Consider the following 22879-nt stretch of genomic DNA (forward strand, 5'->3'; position numbering starts at 1 on the left):
GTAGTTTTCCTATCTTAGTTTCATTGAGAGCCCACAGAAAATCTCATCTCTCCTACATCACAAACAACCCTATTAGATTTCTAAGGCTGGGTTTTTTTAAATAGAGTGGCTAAACTGAAAGGAAAAGAAACTTATTAAAATGCTAAGGAAGACTGCTCTGCCTGGTTGCTGCTTCAAATTCTTTTTAGAATTCTAAAATTCTAAGAATTCTTAAAAAAGCTAAAATTCATAGCTTTTTTTTTAGGCAAGTTTAGAATATGTAGCTAACCAAAGCTATCCACAACAGAAATGAAATGGGGCTTGTGGGTGAGGTAGGGGTGGGTCATGAAGGCTCATCATCATAGGATTTGATTAAAGATCAGGTTTGTTCCTGTGAGAAAGTACATTTCTCTTTGATCCGTAATCTCTAAACTAGCAGAGGTCACGACCTTCCAGATGGTCTAGCTCATTCTATTGTTTGCCAATAAGAAGAGGAATAAAACATAGCCTGACATAAAAATCCTATATAGCTCCTTTTCTTTGGCTTCAGAAATTTTTCTGTGTGAGATGTATTCCCAAACTCACAAGACTCACATTTACCCTTCTCCTGTACAGGTGCTTGGCCAACATAAGGTATTATTTTGTTCAAACCCTGCTCCTTATTTCAACATATATGGTTGTTCCCATGTGTGGTCTCTTCTTCAGCAGTAGCCTTAGTCCAGGTCCTTCTCCAAAGCTTTCATCACCGGGCTGTGTCAGTCACTGTTCCTCCAACATTTGGTTTCCATTGGATGGTTTATACATCCAGACAATAGCTATGACCTTTTTTGTGATTTGTGTCCTGAGTTCCAGGAAGGCAATTGTTCTGCAATTTATAGTCTTAGAGAGTTACTTTGGGCCCTGAGAAATGAAATTACTTACCTAGGGTCACACAACAAGTATGTATCAGAGGTAGGACTTGAACCCAGTTATTTCAGACTCTGAGCAGGATTGAGGCAAAATGCCTCAGGTTGGGCAAGATTTGGTGACTATCGAGGATTGGGCATGACCCATCAGGTGAGTGCCCCAGTGAGGCTGAGGGAAATCATAGATAAAAAAAGGCTGAAAATGAAGGCCTCCTTTGGGTGGAACAACTGAACAAGATTCCCTCCATTCTTTTTAGAACCATGCAAAGATGAAGGCATGGCTAACAATTGTGCCTGAAAAGGACATTCCCTTCCCCAAATTTAGGGCAATCATTTGGGATCCAGGAGGCACTAAATAAACTGACTACATAACTAGTTGATATGTATTGATCCTCTGCCAGAGAATATGTTTACAAATAAGATTTTCTAACTTTTTCATTTAGTGACAAAACTGATTTTTACAACTGCTTGCCATTTACAATTGTTGTTACCCCTCCCCAATGATATATGAGTTGATGTCTTTTAAACACCATAAAACTTCTTTATTCTGCATGGTGTGGGTCTAGTGTTGAAACCAAAATGGAGCCTCATTTTAGTGGTCAGAGATCAGTGCAGACTCAGCCTGGCAACCGGAGCTCATTAGGACCTCAGCATAGTGACTTGGACCTAATAGAAGCATGGTTCTGTTGTATTAGTTTGGTGGAACTGTTGCCCAACATTCCAAACTAGTTGGATGTGTGCTCTGAGCTTCTTTGTACCTTTAGATTTTTGCCCGGTAATCTACATCAGGGAAAGGTTGTGAGAGAGCCATGGGGGTCTAGTGCAGGACTCAGTAATGCTCAAGAGCTGGGTACGGCCCCAGTTGCTCATTGGTCTAAGGGCCAAGGGGAGTTAGAGCTGGTGAAAGTTTGGCCCAGAAATGGGGACCTGAGTAACTATGATGAGTTTGTAAAGGAAGCATCTAGGTGTGGCTTGAATTTCAGAATCCCAAATAGCCTTCCTGGTGGTCCAGGCCCAATGGAGATGTGGTCCTGGGATTTGAAGTTCTTAGTAGCTTAATGTTTGAAACCTAGTGAAGATGAGGTCTAGAAGACCCTCTGCAGATTTTAACCAGTGCTTAATGATGGGTACCCAAAAGAGTAGTAGAATAGTAGTCACACCCAAAAATGAAATTTACTCCATTGTAGAGCCTATTATTTTTAATAGCTGGGCTTCAAAGGCCATTGTATGCTATGTCCAAAGGAGATGGGAGCTAATGGTCAAGGCCTAGTATGTCCTTAGGGCAGTGCTATCAACCTATATTGGGTTTAACCTGATGGTTGTGCTATAGAAGATTTATTATCCTAGTATTCAAATTTAGGTGTCATCCCTTTAGGTATTGATACTGACAAGTCCTGGAAGGTCAATGCCAGTTAAAACTTGTGACCATTCACTTGTAGTCTCATTATTTAGAATTGTTATATGAGCTTATTGTTGTACCTGGTACAATTAAAAAACTTAGTGAGTCCTAAGTGTCTTTAAAATTGGAACAAGAGCCTGCTAGAGCCTCCATTATAACTATAGTTGGTACTTGTGAAAGGTACCAAAATGATTGATTATAGGGGAAAGAACCTATGGAAAAGAGAGGACGAGAGAGAAAGGCAGAACAATAGACAGAAGATGACAGAAAAAGATGGACCAAGAGAGAAAGACAAAACAATGGAAGTTAAAGTCAGGCAAAAAGCAGATATATTTAGTTGTTCTAATATATATGCAGATTAGAAGCAATAATAAACCTAGCATTTTTTAGAAACTCCAAAAAAGATAGCCCACAGACATGATAAGTCCTGTACAAGTCATTTTATTTTTCTTCAACCTTCAGTTTCCTTATCTGTAAAAGGAAGACTTTATAATCTAAATTATTTGCTTTATAGGGACTGTTGTGAAGCTCAAATGAAACAGTATATATATATATATATATAATTTTGCAAACTTTTAAGATACTATATAAATGCCAGTCTTTGCTACTATACTATAGATTAGAAGTTATTAAACCATTTTAATATCATGGACCCCCTTTGTTAAGACTGGAGAAGTCTATGGACAACTCTTTTGGGGGGGTATGGTAGAGTGTTGGGGTGTTTGCTTTCAAATATATGAAATAAAATACTTGGAAACTAAGTATATTGAGTTTTCAAAATACATAAAAACAAAAAAACAAGCTTATTGATTCTAAGCTAAAAATTGCAGTAAAGATTATTTTAGAAGGAAGAAAAGATTAATGGTAATGAATTAAGATGAAGACATTATCTCTTGAAAAAGGTTGCGTCCAGTGAATATCTTTTAAATCAAGAGAATGGATAAAGTGAAGATAGGGCAAACTCTCTTAGTACCTTACTCTTAGTATTCTTTTATAAGTTATAAAAGGGAAGAAAGAATTGAAGAATCAAACTGGTTATGGTGTACAAAGTACTGTAACAAGCACAAGCACTAAAGATACAAATATAAAGCAAGACAGGCCCTGATTTTAAGCAGCTCCCATTCTAATAGAGTGAGATAATACATATGAAGGTGCAGTTGCAGGCCAGATGGAAAGATACAGTATTCTTGTGGTAGAGAAACAAGGTAGATTATCCATCTGCTTTAGTGTTTACATTGATAAAATCCTGTCTGTTTCTGATGATGAACTATTTTACAATTTCAATGAGAGCTTTCTTTTTAGGGTTTTTAGAAACTGTTATAGTTACTGACAAGATCAGAGCTAAAGCAATTAGGAAAGTAGTTGTCCAGTTATATTTCCAATTAGGAAAATAGTTGTGCAGTTGCATTTCTACAAAAATTGTTCTCCTGACTGAATCCTGCCCTGGAAGAGGAGTCTGTTGTCTGGGGCCAACGAGAAGAGAGAAAAATGGAAAGATTGGAGGAAAAGAGAGATCAGAGGAAAGTAGAAGAGGGAAAGAGTGGAGAGGACAGGGAGGAAAAGAGATTATAAAATATGCAGTGATAAAAGTAATATTGGACAGATTAGCCTTATATATTTAATATATGCAAGAAAGTTATTCATGGCAAGAAACCAGAATGGGATTAATGGAAGAAAAAATGGCAGAGAAGAAATTCTGGTGTAAAGGAGGCAGGGAAAACAACAAAATACTTTAATGGAAGAAAATCTAACAAAGCAAATGGATAAAAATTCCCAATAAAAATAATTTGTTGCATACAATAAAAAAAATTACAACCCAGACACAGAAGATTAAATGATGTAATATTAAAATGACTAATCTTAAGTGATTTAAAAACTTCAAAAGTTGTAAACAAATTTTAGATAAAAGATAATTACTGATAATGTCAAGAGGGAAGTTATATTATATGCTTAAAGACAACATAGATACTGAAAAAACAATTTATGTGCATGTGCCTCATTTGGCATAGTTTCCAAATTATTAAAGCCAACTGAACAGAAGAAAAATAATAGTAATACTATATAATAGGAGATTTTACTATTTTCTCTAAATTAGATAAGTCCAAAATAAACATGTCCAAGAAGGAAAATAGAAATGAACTGATTTTGAAAAAAAAATATTTGGATTATCTGTGATAATTTCTGAATGGGAATATTAAAGCACATGTATATTTCTCTGTACCACATACCTTTACAATAATCTGTCATGTTAGAACATAATCTTTACCCCTTGAAAAATATTGCTTCATTCTTTCTATTTAACTTTCCAATGCTTTTGTTGATTGATTAATGTACTAAAGCATAAAGAAATTGATACTAAAATAAAAAGGCAGAAATAGTATAAAAATAAACATTGATAAACAAAATAAAAGCAAAAGTTAAATGTAAATTGAAATTGAAATGACATTTTTATACTAAGTGGGTCATAGGAAAAAAATATAAACTATGTTCAAGAAAATTTTAACAATAAGACAACATAAGAAAACTTCCAAGATGTTTGTAATACAATCCTCAAAGCAAAACTTATCTCTGAAAATATATGTAAGTAGAATAAAAAATAAAGGATTAATAAAATGAGCATGCAATTAGAAATACTAGAAAATAAATTAGCAAACCTAAAACAAACAAACAAAAAATAGGAACAAATGTGGAAATTAGATAAATAGAAAAAATTGAAAATTGAAAATTTTGGAATCTGATAAAAGTAAAACATGTTATTTTAAAAGTCTTTAACAAAATTAACAATCTAATCAGAAAAAGATTGAAATCAAATTACCTAAAAATAAGGTTATTTCACAATAGTAAATAAAAAATATTAGACATTATTATACAGAATTGCATACTAGCAAAACTTGACACTTCTTATAGAAGTGGATAATACATGCCAAAAACACAAAATATTCAAAGAAAATTTTAAAAAACAAGATCTTAAATTTCCTAGTCTCGGAGAAATTGAACTATTCCTAAATAACTGATAGAAGTTGAATTTGGCTCACAGGAAAGGATGACTTCTTCAAATAGATTTACAAGTGAATTATATTATACATTTAAAGAGCAGTTTCTATACTATAAAAATTTCCTCCCAAATAGAGAAGGTAATTAGCAAACTTATTTTATGAGACAAATATATGTACCTGTTATCTAGCCATGGAGAAGCAAAGCAGAAAGAGAACTACAATCCAATTTTACTATGAAAACTTTTTTTTCTGCAGCAATATTATTAATAAAATATAAGCAAAGAGATTACAGAAATATAAATAATAACATACAATTACCAGGGTGTTTAATGCCAATGACTCAAGGACAGATTAAAAAAAATTAAGAAAAATCATCTAAACTATAGATACTAATATTTCAAAAAGGTTGAAAAATTCCTTTTAACAAAACACAACCTATTTTATTTTTGTTAAAACCTTAAAAAATAGGCATTAAACTGCTCCCCTTACATGATCAGTTCAACACACACACAAATAACATAGCTAGCATTATTTACAGTGGAGAAACACTCAGAATAAATCAAAATCCCCATTTTCATTATTTGATAGTTCTAAAATTATTAGCTATAGCCCAAAAAACTACAAAATCAAATATATAAACTTTGGCAAAGAGGAGGCAAAAATGAAACTATTCCTATTCTCATGGAACTTAGATTTTATTAAGAAGAGATATTTCTTATATTGAAGTGACATCAATGCCATAATTTGATTTTAAACAGTTGAGTCCCTCTGGATATAGATTGACTACTCCTTGAATGACTTTTCTTCTCTTAAGTAAACACTAGATAAATATTTATAAATTGGTAAAATCTGACAGATGTGGCATAGCCTGTAGAATCCACAAACATAACATCACAATAAGACTTAGTGGAGGCATTGTTCTGTAAGAGATAGAAAATATATAGGATATTATATGAACAGGGATATTCTCTCTCTCTTTCTTTCTTTCTCTCTCTCTCTCTCTCTCTCTCTGTCTGTCTCTCTTCTTCCCCCTCCCCCCCCACCCCCCATAGCTCTCCATTGCCTTTGGGAATAATGCTATTTAGCATTCAAAACCTTTCATAATCCAGTCTTCTACATTTTCAGTCTTCTTATACTTTATTCTCTAACACATTCTCTTTGATAAGTGGAACTAGCCTCCTGGCTATTCCATGAACAAGACACTCCCATCTCTCAATTCTGGCATTCTTTCTGGCTGAACTCCAGATAACTGGAATGGTCTTCTCTGCTCTGCCTGCTGATCTTCCTGGCTTCTTTTAGAGACCAACAAAATTTTGTCTTCTACAGAATGTCTTCTCAATTTTTCTTAATTTTAAGGTTGATCTATATTTATTAGAATGCCTATTCTATATCTTCTCCATTGAGAAGCAGGGACTTATCTTTTGTCTCTTTTTGTATCTGGGGTTTAGCACAAAGTCTAACAACATATAGGTGCGTAATTATTATGATTCATTGATTGATTTCTCAGAGCTGTAAGAATGGCTAAGTCATTGTAGGTAAAGAATCATTATTAAGGTCTCCAGATGATATAAATGTGTTCCCTTTTAATTTTGTAACCATCTTCAGCGTTAGAGAACAGTAAAAATGGGGCTTCAAATAAGAGATATAGCAGTTGTAGATATTAAGAGAGTTCAAGGAAAACCTGAGTCATCAGAAAAAAATAAAAAAAAGTAAGAATAGTGGCCATTTAGGGACAAGAAAGTGATATATATGAAGCTCAGTTTTAAGCTCTCCCTATTCTCCACTCATAAGGCTTTGCTCTGGGCTCTTCTGACTGCTGATTTAAGTCACTTGTCATTTTTAATTGCAATGAAAACAGATGTGAAATTAAAACATTTAGTCCATTTTTATTTTTTTACTAGAGTATATTATAGTGGCAACATTCCAACTGATCATCCTTGATCTGAGAGGAACAAAGACTGCTTCCAACCTTGATTGGAGACAAAACACAAGACAGTGATTAAGAACTACAAGAAAAATATAATCATTCCAGGCCCTCAGAATAAAAAGAATTGAAAATAGAAAGAATGCTTACTACAAGCATGTCACAAGGAGGGGGCAGGTGGAATTTACAAAGAAGGATGAAGACCAACAAAATCTGAGAAGAGGCATTCAAAGAAGAATCTCAAATCTCTCTCATGTTTTCTGACAAAATTTAATCAAAATGCTCTGAGGAAAAAAGTTTAAGGGTCCTTTAACAATGGAACAATTCTAAGAACTGCCAAAATGGTTTAAAGAGCAATCAAAGAATTAAGTGAAAATATCAATGAAATAGTTGTAAATTTGATATATTCAAAGAAGTTATTAGCAAGTATAACCAAGATTAGAGTATTTAGGACAAAAGAAGATATTCGTCATAAAAATAGATTCTCTGAAAAAGAGGATAATCAATCATTGTAAGGTAGAAATGTAGATGAAGGAAGATTCATGGAATAAAATAGAAAAAGAAAATGGCTGAAAGAACACATGAGAACTCTACATTATGAAAGAATTTTTGAACTTTAAAGAAAGGATATGAAAAAATGGCTTATGTTTTATCAGTTTTCCAGGAAAATTCCAGGAAAAAAAAATTCAAGAAAAAAAATATAAATATAAAATTGGAAATCATATCACCCTCCCCACCCCATATCCAATTTGTTGCTAAGGTCTATTGATTTCCCCTTTTCAAAGTCTGTTGATTTCCCTGTTTCACCTCTCCTTTCTCTTCTCTGACAATACCACCATTCTAGTGCAGAACCTCATTACCTCATGCCTGAACTATTGATGGGTGTGCCTGACTCAAGTATTTGCCCACTCCAATCAGACTTCAATTAACCACCAAATTTATTTTTCTAAAGCATAGTGTCACACCACCATGTTTGGCTCATCCTTTCCATCCCCCACTTAATAAATGTCAGTGACTCTCTATTGCTCCCAGAACAAATACAAAAATGCTAAGGTTAGCATGCAGTCATTCCTACCCTAACCCCTTCCTACCCTTTCAGTCTTCTTGCACATTACTCCCCACCCTGACACTGGTTTCCTTGATATTCCCAAAACAAAACATTTCATCTCTTTTAACCCCACATATTTTTCTTTGTTTGTCTCCCTCATGAATATAATGATATATCTATCCTTATCTCCCAGATTTTCTTGGCTTCCTTTAAATTCTAACTAAAAAATCCCAACTTCCACAAGAAGCTTTTCCCACATCCCTTTAATTTTAGTGACTTCTCTCTGTTAATTATTTGCTATTTATCTTGTATATAGCTTGTTTTGTATGTTTATTTGCATGTTATCTTTTCCTTTGAAGTGTAAACTTCTTTAGGATAGGAATTAGCACTGTGCTTTGCACATAATAAGTGCTTAATAAATGGTAATTTATTACTTAATTATTAGTTGACTGAGAGACTTGTGGCTAAAATTAAATGTGAATCATAAGTATATATTTTTTAAGCTTTAGATGGTATCTTTATAAAAACTGACTGTGTGGAATTAACTGAGTGAAGATTCTCTCATGAGAATATAACCTTAAACTATAGCCTTAATTGTGACTTGAGACTTTATCATAACAGAGATATAGCTAAAAGTTACAGGTGTTTGTGCCCTCTTATTTCCCATTACCTCTTTATTAGCATTTAAGTACTTTTTATTAAGTACTTCTTTTAAAGATCAATGGCTTTGAATTCTCTTTGTAATGCCAGAGAAAATGAGCAAGACAGAGATTAGAGAACAATTTAATAATTTATTAAATGGAAAGATATATTGGGACCAAATGGATCCATGGTCCAGGGCTGAACAAGACTATCTTCTCAAAGAATCGGCATTGAGTATCAGAACAGCAAGATTTTTATAGGATAACAAGAACAATGACATAATGGGGGAGGTACCTGGATGGGGATAACCTAGTAGGGGGAAGCACCTAGGATGACACAATGGAGGGAGCTACTGGAGAGGTTACTAATATTCTAATGTCTAAAATGGATAGACCTTTATCCAGTCAAACATTATAATGAAGGAATGATTATAGCCTAAAGATATAAAACCTTTATCTCATCAAAAATTAAGAGGGAAAAGTTATAACCTGAGGCAGAGTAATTAAATAGGACAATTGAAGAAACTGGGTCAGGACATTAAAAGGGAACTGTGGCATAACATCTTATCCAAGGATATCTGCTTGTATAGCTGTTCCTAGGGAAATTTAAGAGTTTATTATTGATTTGTATTTTGTTTTATTTCTGGATTAGATTTCCGAATTAGAATGTAAAACCTGGACTCCCCCAAACAATGGTAGAAAAAGCCAGGCAGAAATGGGGACTTCTGCATTCAAGGTATTTAATCCTATGTTTTGCAGTTTTTACTTTGCACTCCCTTTGCTGACAAACATCTTATCATATGGGAGATGACCTTTCTCAAAAGATTTTAATAAACCCCTTTTTGTTTTTTCTTACTCTGAGAGTCTCTGATTGTTTTTTGTGATCAATACTATCCCATGCACTGACCATATGCTATGATGGTATTAACTAAATAAAAGCAAAAAGACACATATTAAACATGTCTTTTATATATCATAGCACATCAAGTTGTTTTAAACAATACAGAAAATATTATGAAAGGATTTAGATTTAAATGGAGACAAAATAATATAATACTCCAGAATGAGTGGAAAAATCTAGGGAAGATCGTACATTGATCTTAGGTAAAAGGATCTGCTCCTTCATTTGGCACCTTAAATCAACAAGAAAAGTATGTAATGATACAACAAAAGTTCCAATAAAGAGAAAAGATGGAATAAGTCAGCACAATAAGCTTCATCAGGAAATGATCCAGTGTGGGATTTTAAAGGATTGTTTAATGTGCTAAAACAGTGAAATGTAACTCTGATGAAGGTGAAAAGCATGCAGAAAGATATTATGCCCAGGAGCAGTGAAATAATAGCCCCCATAATCATTCCATGCATTCAGTGCTGAAGTCACCATTTAGGTGGCATCAACAAGTCGAGTATTCTGAAGAGGGCATCCAGTGGTGAAGGGACTTGAGATCATACCAGGTAAGAAGAGGCTGAAGAAACCCTGCTTATATCTCTAGCAGATTCCCCACAATCATTCATTATTTTTCTCTGTAATATCCAACTTCTTCATACCTAATGGTTCCTTTCCCATTGCCTATAGACATACTTATATCATGCTATTAACCCATGATGGAATGTGCAATCCATTTAGCTATCTGGATCATTTTAATTTAAAAACTGCCATTTCATCATTCCCACCTTGTGGTGAATTGTTTCACTTAACCATCCTTGTGGGCATTTGTGTTGCATTATTGGGCACTATTCCTAATGATTTGAAGTAGCAAATGGAGGAACAGTCCTGTTGAGGTTGAGAAGGGGACTCCAAAAGTCCCAGATCGATGTCCAAGGTATCTCAAAAGAGTTTGCAGGCTTGAACCCATCTCCTAGGCAAGGGGCAAAGTTTATTAAAAGCAATGTGACATTTCATTGCAAAAGCAATGAAAAAGGTTTGTGGGAGTAGAGAGGGTAAATGGTCAGATGGGCAGAAGGGAGATAAGTAAGGAATCTGATGAGATGCTAATAGTGTGAGAATTGGGGTGGGGAAACCCCTCTGGTCGATGCAGATCCAATGCTAAAGAATTCATAAAACCAAAAAGTCTGCATGCCAAAAGGAAATTTTACTGGCACTGAGAAGACAGTTTTACTAGGAAGACAGACTCCTCAGTGGCAAGGTCCTGTCAGAGAAATAACAAAGGTTAACACTGAGAAGAGGCTATCTTCACAGAGGGCAGGAGTCCTGGCAGGCAGCCTTGCCAAGAAGAGAGCTCCACTGGCAAAACAAATTCTTGTTTCAGACTTCTGCAGAGATTGGGAGTTCAAAATTGTCTTTTATTAGTGGTCTGAGGCTAGAGCTTCCATTCAGAATTGAATGAAAATCCTTCAATGTTGTCAATGCCCCCAGACCTAGATTTCCAGTTGAAAAAGAGAATGAATACTTTTTTTGGTGTTTCAAGCCACTCAGTAGGAATATCAGGCCCAAATTTCCAACTGAATGAGACCACTTAATTGGGACTGGGAGTGGTCCCAGGCTAATTTTCAACTCAATAGAGGGTGCAACTAGTCCCCACCAAGATTTCCAATGGAATAAAACCACTTAACTTAAAACATCCTGGGGGGGAATATAGGAAGAGTAGGTTAGAAACAGTGGAAAGAAGAGATGGAGTAGAGCATAGAAGGAGCATCTTACTGATGAGGTGGGAGAATTGAGGGTAAGAGATCCCTCTCTGGTCGATGCCACAGATTGTTTACTAAAGAATTCACAAACCCAAAGTTTGTGGCAAACGGGGATTTATTTATACTAAGATAGCTTGCTAAGAAGACAGTAGTGCAGTGAATCAGGAAAAGCCTGTTGCAGAAAATGGATTTTGACCTAAGTTTTAAAGGAAATCAGGGAAACCAGGAGGCAGAAGTGAATGGGAAACAGTGCTTTAAAAGTTTAGAGCTGAGGGATGGGTGTCATATTTGATTTCCAGCAAATAGGTCAATATAGTTGAATGAAAAAGTGAATAGAGGGGAGTAATATGTAAGACTACCCAGAGAGTAGAAAGAGATTAAATTGTAAAGGGTTTTCTATGCCCCCCCCCAAAATTTTAATTTTTATATTATGGTATAATTATATATGTAAAATGATATATATGTATATTATATCAAATATTTGATCCTTGAGATAATAGGGAGCCACTGGAGTTTATTGAGTAATGGAGTGACATGGTCAGATTTGTACTTTAGGAACATTCCTTTCATAGAGGGGAGCTCTACTTGGCACCAACTATCATCAGCCGTAAAAAGAACAGAACTCTGAACATTTCAGAGACCAACAGGAAGTCACATCTGGCAAAAACCACAAGTTATACCCCTCATGCTTGGCAGAGGAAAAATACCCCGAGAAACCAGTGAGAACAAAACAAATTAAATTAAGACATGTACACTGATAATGCTGAATGTCTGGGGAGTAGCCTTGTAATACCAGTTGAATGCATGGAGCAATAATCAGCTGCAGGATCATCAGAAGTCCTGAGGAGCAGAGAGAATGACGCATCTAAAAATAGAATAAAGAATAAGCTGATACGTCTGCACACTTAAGAATAGAGTTCCCTTATCAACCCTGAGGAAGCCCTCTTGTTCCAAATTATTGGAGCTGGGTGTCCTTGCAAACTCCAGTCAGAGGAAACTTGTTGTGACATAATTGTTTTCTACATATGACCCAGAATGAAAGCCCATTTGATATCTGGCACTTGGCAGTAGGTCAAGCAGTCAACACCAACTTCTCTAACCCTACTGATTACAGGGAAGTAGCATAATCTCTCATTTTCCCACTAGGTGGTAGTATACCACCATCACAGCCTCTAGGGTTACTTTTGCAATGCAGGATAGTCATTGCCAAAATGCTGTAGCAATATCTCTATTGGCCACAAGATGACAATCTTTTCGCATATGCTCAGGCTACATACAGCTCTTCCAAATACCATACATATATTTATTCATTCATTCATTCATTTATTCACATCTATTTAAAAAAAAATATATATATATATATATAAAATTAAAAATAGAGAAATTCATGATTCCTATCCCTGTTCAGGATATTCTAAAAGGGCAAAGGGATTTCCAAGAAATTTTCAAAGTGAAAATAGAACAAAATAAATCTAAACAGAAATAGAAAGTTTATGTAGCCTGAGAACCTCCTTGGTGGAACATTGTCATATTGGGGAGAATACATTTATGTCATCAAATGGAATAAACATAAGGGAATTTCACCTCCAAAATTTGGTATCAATTGTGTTCTCAGTTATGTTTCATAAAAATAGTGTAGGTCATTCACATATCCAGCAAGTCATTCTTAAGAGACTAAAACCTAGAAAGCATGAAACAAATTTCCATTGGAAGCCTATATTTAATTCTCACAATCTGAGCACTGCTGGATATTCCAGAAACTGCTCCCTTGATTACCTTATAAGACTTTGGACCACATAAATCAGCATTTGTTTTATGATTACCATCCTGAATTTTTCCAATATCAATAAATTGTACTATTTGAAGGTTTTTTGTTTGTTTGCTTTTTGAGGAGGATGGGTAATGAATGCTTCATACCACATTTTACTTTGTACCAAAGGCTCATAAATGTAGATACTCACCAAGTGATTACGGTCTTCCTGTTGCTCCTGCTACTGGACACTTTTATAAATAGCTTTCAGACTTCTACTGGATGGATTTCTTCCATTTTATTAGTTAAGTAATATGTAGGCATGTTCAAAAACAAAAAAAAAATTTTTTTGGAATATTCCCATAGGATCCTATTTAATAATCTTTAACCCTACTAAAGGAGACCTAACAGGAAAACCTAGCTATAAATTCCTTTAATAATTTTAAGTGGACTGGAATTAGTAATAAAAATTACTAAATGGACTCTACCTGCTCCTGCCTGAATACTTCTATCAGCTCCAGCTTGCTATGAAGGCCAGCCTTAGCAGGCACATTACAAACTGTCATTAATGTGGCTCTATAGGAAGGCCTTCCATCAGTTCAATTACATGCATTTCTCAATAGTATTTTTTATACTCTTCCTGGACATATTTTTCAATGGTTAGACCTATTCATTCTTACTCTCCTCATCCTACTCATTCTGACCCCCTATTTTTGTTCTCAATTGCCTGTTCCTTCAATCTCATCCATCTCCATCCTATTCCCCAAATTTCTATTCCACATCTGTCCCTCCCTTCCAGTATGCTGTTAAGAATGGCTGATCTATAAATATTATGGTGGTTGTTTGGTAATTTTCAGTAATGTCCAACTCTTTGGGACTCCTTTTTGACAGATGAGGAAACTGAGGCAAACATTAGCTGGGTGATCTTGATTGTCACTTAATACTAAATGTCTTGAGACCAGATCCACTGCATCACCTAGTTGTCCTATAATTAATAGACTTGTTTTCATTTGCAAATATTGCCTTTCTCTTACATTCTGCCCATCGACATTGCTTCCCTGGTTACTATCTCCAGTACTAGCCACACATTCACTCATTTCCTCTCATTGGTCATGTTTGATATGCTGATAATGGTACAGAACTCATTGTGACCAAGACAGGGAAGGAATTCCTTTCCATTGGGGCACAAGTATTGGACCAAAGAATCCTGTTCCTAGCCCTGGTCAGAGGCTCATGGATCTAAGGAACATGTTAGGAGAGCAGTTCCATTGTAACTGACACATTAGGTTTAGGCTCCCTACCTTTGCAAACTTTAGTAAAGGTAGAAGTCTGGCTTGTCTGAAGGTATGGCTATCAAGAATACTAGTCCCAGCCCTAGTCAACAACTTATGGGTCTAAAGGGAAGTATTAATAGTCCAGGTGCAACCTATTACTCATCCAAGTGATTTAGGTTTTAATAGATTCTGACAGGAAAGGACAATTCCAAGAAGTATTATAGAAAAGAAAAAGGGGACAGTAAAGAATAAGAGACATCGGTAGTATGAAACAATGAACATAAACTTGAACACAATTTTGAGAGAGAGTGGAGAATAGAAGGCCTGATCTGCTATGATCTACAAGGGTCACAAAGAGTTGGACATGGTAGAATGATTAAGCAACAAGGTTCCTTTTAGGGTAAGTAGCACATTAGGTCTTCTTGCAATATTTCATATAACATGCTAGTCTAAATATAACTTCTGCTAAAACTGGAAACAGCTTTTCTAATTCTTATCTAATAGGAAATTTTCCCCCAGTTATGAGTGTAATTATTAAACATTAGGCTACTGTGGGAAATTATTGCTTCCTTTTCTTATCTAATTTGTTAAATTGGCCCATTATATTCACAAAGATAAACAGAAGTAGAAGTAGAAGGCCTACTATTACTATTTTTTTATATCTTACATGAAACTCATCAAGATGTGTCATTCTCACTTCTACTTTTAAAATAATAGCAATGGGTACAGCTGAGTTTCATTTTCCCAAGTCGCCTTCTTGGTTAACTTGTGCAGGTCATAAGATAGGGCCTTTATTTTTGTTACAGTTTCTTCTCAGTTGATCATTCATGGAAAGGAAGAATGGAAAATTTATAAAAGAGTGGAAAATAATCCCATTTGCATTTGATTTTGGCAAGCATCTTTGTGTTTTTTAATATGGGCAGAATATATATTTTAGAAACATACAAATATTTCAAACACACTAAGAAAGATATATTGTAAAGATAATCCTGCCTAGCTGCCTCATATCACCCTCCTTTCTAAAATACTTTGGGAAATAGTTCAATACCTCTTAGACTATAAGGCAAGCATAAGATAAAAGTGGCTCTTATTGCAAACTTGCTAGATTATCTTGTGCTGGGTTGGAAGATTGTTTTTAGCTTAAAGATTCTTTAAAATATGCAACTTATAAGCATCAGACCAAGTGTCTCTCTTAAGCCTGATTCTCCCAATTTGTAAAACACAGATAATATCACTTTTTGCTTTCTCACAAGGTTGTCTTGAGGATTAAATAAAATAGTAACATCAATGAAAATTACAAGTATTTTTTTATGGGCACTATATGTAAGCATGATGTTGGCAATCAACTAATTAAAATTGAAAAATAATATAGCTAGGTATTTCAAGGCTCAAAATATATTATCTAGTTTTGAAATTATCAAGAACCCAAACTGTCAAATGTATTTTTAAATTTGTGTTTTACTGGTCTTAATTTAAATCAGTTCTTATAAAAAAATTAGTAATTAATGGAAACATAATTAAACCCCAAGAGAATGATTCCTGCTTTGATTTTGTCAATCATTTGTCCTTTGTTCTCAAAGAGGTCCAAAATGACATCACTATGTTAGAGTCCAGTTACAGTATGCCCAGCTGTGGCTGATCAAACCCAGACAAGCTCAGATTGCTCTGCCACAAATCAAACACAAATAGTTTGATGAACATTTGTAATGCTATTCACCATATATTTTTCATCAGATTTGCTGATGAAAGTGGTGAGAATTTTGTGGCTTCACACAAGAGTAGAAAAAGTGGTTTTCTCTATTGGAAACTAGTGAATAATGTATAATGACCTACTTTAAATTTGAACTATCACATTACACTATGATAGATGAGCAGCAAAATGATTGAATAATGTTAGTAATAAATAACATTTATGTAGCATCTACTGTCACAAGCACTGTTCTAAGTACAATATGTCATTTGATCTCACAACCACCATAGATTGTAGATGCTATTATCCCCATTTTATAGACAGAGAAAGACCGAGATAAACAGAAGCTAAGTGACTTGTTCAGCCAGGTTCACACAGCTAGTAAATATCTGAGGCCATATTTGAACTCAGGTCTTCTTGACTCCAGGCCCAGCAATCTAACCTCTGATCCAATTTGATAGTAAAATGCAGTAAAACTAAAACTGTAACAACTATTTAGTTTAGAAAATGGATTTTTTTTAAGTTAAAGCTTTTTTTTGGCTAAATTTCTGTAATATATATATATTATATAAACTATATTATATATACTCAAAAGTGTTAGCCCAATATGAAACTGATTTATATACAAGTTATAAATATATTGATAGCCAATCCAGAAATGTATCCTTGATTTAGTATTAAATAATTTAGTTATCTATGAAATATACCACAAATGTTTATTACTATTTAGTCATTTTAGTTAATTTTTATGTATAAACAATACAATAGTACTGTAAATTGTTCATTGTTACTATATTACATACCCACTTTCTACATAGAATGTGTGTGTATGTATATACACATTTTATATGTGTATGCACACATATACATACATATATTCTACTAAAGATTCTTTTATGGGTTTGCTACTTTGTTAAATATTGAACAATATGCACTTGAAGGAGATTGGAAAGAGACTAAAAAAGCATGTTTGGCAGGACTGAATTTTCAGATATTTTTCTTTCTCTGCAGTTGGAGTAAATATTCAATATGTTGAACTTTATTGAAAACACTATTCTTAAATTGTTTATATTTCAATGTTATGTCTTGGAGATTCTGAGCAAGAGTTCTACATGAAATGATGCTCTGCTTTCATATGATTTTACTTGCTGTGTTGTCAAAAATATTTTAGGGCTTGTATTTATGATATAGGGATGTTATCTCTTAGTTGATAAAGGATATTGAACTTCCAGTGTTATAATTCTAGCTACCTGATCACATTTTCCAAGATGGGATCATAATATTCAATAGATGATAAATTTTTTTGAAATCTGAAGCATGGTTTCTACCTTTTCATTGACTAAATAGTATCAATTGACAAATCCAGGATCCTTATAACATTTTTGTAATTTCTAGGGGCAATATCCTGATTCTGGATCACTATTATAAACCTTTTACTTTAAAAAAGTGTTTTTTTTTTTTAAATATATTTCCTCCCAGTGCCCTTTCCATTCCCAAAGAGCCATCTCAGTTAACAAAAAATATTTTAAATGTCAAAAAAAAAGGAGTGATACTGAAAGCACAAGTGATCAATGCTTTGGAAAACTCTGAAAATCTGTACAATAAATCACACTTGTAGACCTCCCACCTCTGTAAAAGGGTAGAGTAAGAGTGTCTATCATATGTCTTCTTTGGAGTCAGCTGTTCTTTTTAATTTTAGTATTTTGGTGGTTCTTTTTATATTATTAGTGTCATATTTTCTTAATTCTGCAAATTTTACTCTACATCAGTTCATGTAGATTTTCCCGTGTTCTTCTGTATTCATCATGTTCTTCTTTATTACAGAGTAGTGATATTTTGTTACATGCATGTGCCACCATTTTTAAAGCTATCCCCCAATATGTAGGCACATATTTTATTCCTAACTTTTTACTATCACAAGGGGTGCTGATCTAAACATTTTAGTACAGATGGGGAATGTTTTTTATCAATGACATCCTATGTGGTATATGAATCTCTGGATCAAAAATTAGGTTATTTATTTTTGTCATTTTATTTTCAGAGTTCCAATTGCTTTCAAAATAATTGCGTTGATCTACTGACAATATACTAGTATACCTATCTTCCTACAATCCCTCAAACTTTGACTATTTCCATCTTTTTTGTCTTACTAAAGAATACCAAGTTGTAAAATATTGACTGTTTTTATCTTTTGGTTTATCTTGACTCTGATTCAAATTTACAGATTTTGATCAACTTTATATTTATTGTGGGCAAATACAAGTTGATATTGGAAAAAGTCATGAAATGAAGTAGTTGTTTAATGTGTTTTTCAATAGAACTCTATAAATTTTGAATTTAATTCCCTCTGATTTGAAAGTCATGCTTATTTCCATTTAGAAATATAGTTGATTTAAGGGTAGACAAAGCCAAGGTGAGCTTATAATATCCTTTTGAAAAATACTGTACTTTATATTAATAATTGTTAACTTTATTATATTGGCAATATATAATGGAGGACAATTTTTGATATGAACATCAAATACTCTAGCATTGTGACTAGGCTTAGGTCTATTTTACATATTTGCAATATATATTTAAGCCATGATTGTGGAACTGCTGAAATGTTTGTGGTAATTAATACATATAAATGTTACGCTGTTAAATACACTGTTCAATATTCACTGAAAATAATGCATTTTATTTTTACCTATATAAGGTCTTTTAGTACTTTTTTTTTTTAATCTAACAAAACTTATACATACAAAAAAAAAAAAAAAAACCTAAGCTATATAAACTTTTAGTCCCTTGTATAAAATGCATAAACACAAAATTTCCTAAATTTGAAAGTCACTGGTAAATTCATCTTTTTTTCATGTCTGATGCATTCCAGTAAGAATGATGGTATTCCATTTCCATCAGAGAGCATGCTGGTCCAAATGCCTAGCTAATAATTTATTCATCAACAGTTTTGAGAATTATCACTTTCTAGTTTTGCAAAGCTCAGTTCCAGTAACCTTACTCAATGTAACCAATTTTAAGCATGTAGGGTTTTTGTTTCACATTTGATCCAACTCATAGTTTCATTTTGTTGGACTTTTCAAAAGAAAATTTCCAGTTTTGGGAGGTGTTCATGCTTCTCTAATTTCTTTGTTCTCAACATATAACATACATAACATAGCTTTTGATTGATGTTTAATTGCTCATTTCATTCTTTATGCTGCTTTAACTACTTGTGGTCATCTTAACCTTTTGGTTTTCATTGGCAGTTGTCAATCTAAGATTATTAATATTTTCCCATGAACCTTCAATTCCACTTCATGTTATTTCCTTCTTGATTCCTTCAATTGTGATGCCATTCAAGTTTTCAATTGTGTATGTTGAGCAGTGACTAGAATAATTCCCCGTGTAAAAGAAACATGTTGCCTTTGTTCACATTCCCCAGAGTTTAGCAGTGTCTTGCATGTAGCATTTAAGAAAAGCTTGTTGATATCTTCTATTTTGTGAATCTGTACTAGTTTTCTTAAATTTAACCTTCATGATATGCAATATGGATTCGTAAAGACCTCTACCTTTCTTTCTTAGCTTGCAGTAAGTATTACAACTGATGACATTATATAAAGGTCTTGAAATGTTTTAAAATTCTTCAGATATTGTGAGAGAATGTTTATGATTAGATGCCAGATTTTTAAAAAAAAATTAACACAAAAATTTTTTAAGTTTTAGTACAATTTATCTATTTGACAATACTGATAAAAGAGCTATTTGAAAATCCATTCTATATATCTCATCTTCAAAAATCATTTGAGGTATTGATTTCATGTTGGGTAGCACTTTTGAAATTTGTGAAGCATACATTTTCATTCTCTTCGGGTTCTTTCTACTTTCCCTCTTTTTTCCTTTAATTTCTATCCTTTCATATAATTTGGGATAAGAACAAAGTTTTTCTGAGTGCCCTTTGTTGCCCTGTGATATTGCTGTATAACTTGAAGGAAAGGATATGGACAGAAATAAAAGCCCTTTTCATTTTAAGTCTAATTTTTATGATGTATTATTGGCCCAAAATGAAAGCATATAAATTTGAGATTTCTTGCTTTATTGGTATCTGTACTAAAATATTGAGTAGGGTATTATTTGATTAGTTTTGATATAGCCATTTGGATAAGTCTCCACTCACACATTATTCTTCCATGTCAAGCTAATCAATATCATTCTACCAGTCTTCATCTCATATGCTTCCTATTTGGAGCAAAGAGGGACCCTTAGAAGTCATCTAAACCTCTTAATTGAACAGATTATGAAACTGAAGCCCAAAGAGGTTAAGTGATTTACTGATGTTCATACAAAGAATGAGCAGTAAAATCAGAACTCAAACTCACAGATCCTATGATAACAAATATTGCATCATTTCCACTGTATTCCACTTATTCTGAATCTCCTAAATCACTGATTCCAATTTTTCTCCAAAATGGAAAATTAAACTGACAGTTAAATGGGCAAAGGTTTATCCTAATCTTGTAAAAGTAAGCTGTTTAATAGAAAAGAAGCTGAAACATGAAAGTTAGCATTAATTTATTGATCCAGCAGGCATTTAGTAAGCTATTGTTATGTCAGGCACTGGACTTCATGCTAGGGAATACCAAAGCAAAAAATGAAAAAGTTCCAATTTTCTAGGAATTTAGATTATTCTGGGGGGGAAAAAATATGACCTTGAAAAAAATTTTAAACAAAATATTTGCAAAATAAATTCTATAGAAAGGGCATTAACAAAATGGAGATTGAGCTAGTTTTTATTTAGGCTGTGAAATAAGCTATGTATCAAAGTAGGAATTCCAAAAGTTAGAGGTAAAGGAGTAGATTCCATCTATGAAAATAGAGGCTGATTAACCAATCAACAAGAATTTACTGAGTAATTACTGAACTTCTGCCCCCAAAGAAACATAGCAAACAACATGCACGGATAGTTATTCTGCCACTATTCCAATCTGCTCTTGACAATTTTCACATACTGGAAGAAGGAAATGGCAAACCACTCTGGTATACTGTGCCAAGAAAACTCTATGGACAGAGTTGAACATTACTGCACAATAATTAGCTTTTAAAATGAATAACTTAAAAATCAAGTATTTAAGAAAAAAGGGATTTTTTTTTTAATGGTCCTAGCTGTTCCCTTAAGTGAGTTGAATTTTTGAAGTTTGCCTATTACTACAGTTCAAGATTAAATGATCTTTTTTGCAATAAATCAAACAATAAGCACTCTCAATGTTACACTGAACAGTCATGTACTGAATTTTCAATTTCCTAAAACTCTTAAGATATTAGAAAAGATTGTCTCTAGAATCAAAAAGACTATAGTTCAAATTCATCTGACATTCATGTCTTTTTGATACTAGCATTCTAACCATTGAAACCAATTTTTTTTAAATAGTCATTTCTATAAAGAACCTTCAGTACCCCAAGCAAACATCTGGTACTGTGTGTGTGTACACATGTGTATGTGTGTGTAATACTATCAAAAATATATGTACACATATATTTCATTTTTGATAGCATTCACCTATGCAAAACTTTTTATTCCAAATTTTTCTCTTTCCTTCTCCTCCCCCTTCCCTCAAGACAGCAAGCAATCATATAGGTTAAACATGTGCAATGATAATCATGCCACAAGAAAAATCAGATCAAAAGGGGAAAAAAAAAGAAAACATGAGAAATAAAAAAAGCAAACATGACAACAAAAGGTGAAAATTAACTATGTTTTGATTCGCATTCATTCTCCATAGTTCTTTCTCTGAATGTGTGGATGGCATTTTCTATCACATTATTGGAATGGGATTATTTCAAGAGGATTGTTGATTTGAATTGAAAGAAGAAATTTCCGTAACAGGAGTTTCCAAATATGGACTTCTTTCCCACCTACCCACTTGAGTTTCTTACACTTGCAAAAGATATAATGAAACAGTCATTCTTTTTTATCAGGTCTTCAAGAAGGCTTAACTTTATAAAGGTAGCTCAAAATTCATGGATTTCTAATGCCAGACTCAAGACTTGTGATAGTTTTCTCCATGAGCAGCAAAAAACATGTCAACATGTTCCTGAATGAAGCTTTGCTTTTATTTGCTTTTATTGTTTCAGCTTTAATACTGTAAACAATATAGTGTCCTTCTCATAGAATATTTAGTTTCACTTGATACTTCTTTTTGTCAATTTCTCTGTTTAATATGGTTCTTGAACATGGTCTTCATAGTGTTCTTAAACACAAAAAGCTTGTGATGAGACTTAGAAATAAAATATATGTATTAGATAAACCTCATTCAAGTATTAAGTAACAGTCCTGATGACCATTAGTTCAATGTTAATGAATCAACAATAGAGCTCATCTAGAGAAAGGAAGAAGAAATTCTCTGATCACTCAGGAAAGTGATTTTAACCAGAGGTGAGTAAAAATCTATCTCATTGTCTTATGAAACAATAGTGTAGTATGTTTACTGTTGTCACTTTAAAAGAATAAAAATACAATTCTATGTGAATATCTGTTGAAACTTTCCTCAATCTTAACTTAAATGAATGTTAGCAAGACAAACAGCCTCCACTCCCATTGCCCATTCCAGGATAAACTGAATGTATCATGGGCAAAATGACATGCAA

The sequence above is a fragment of the Sarcophilus harrisii genome, chromosome 3 (genome assembly GCF_902635505.1).
Source record: "Sarcophilus harrisii chromosome 3, mSarHar1.11, whole genome shotgun sequence".
NCBI lineage: Eukaryota > Metazoa > Chordata > Mammalia > Dasyuromorphia > Dasyuridae > Sarcophilus > Sarcophilus harrisii.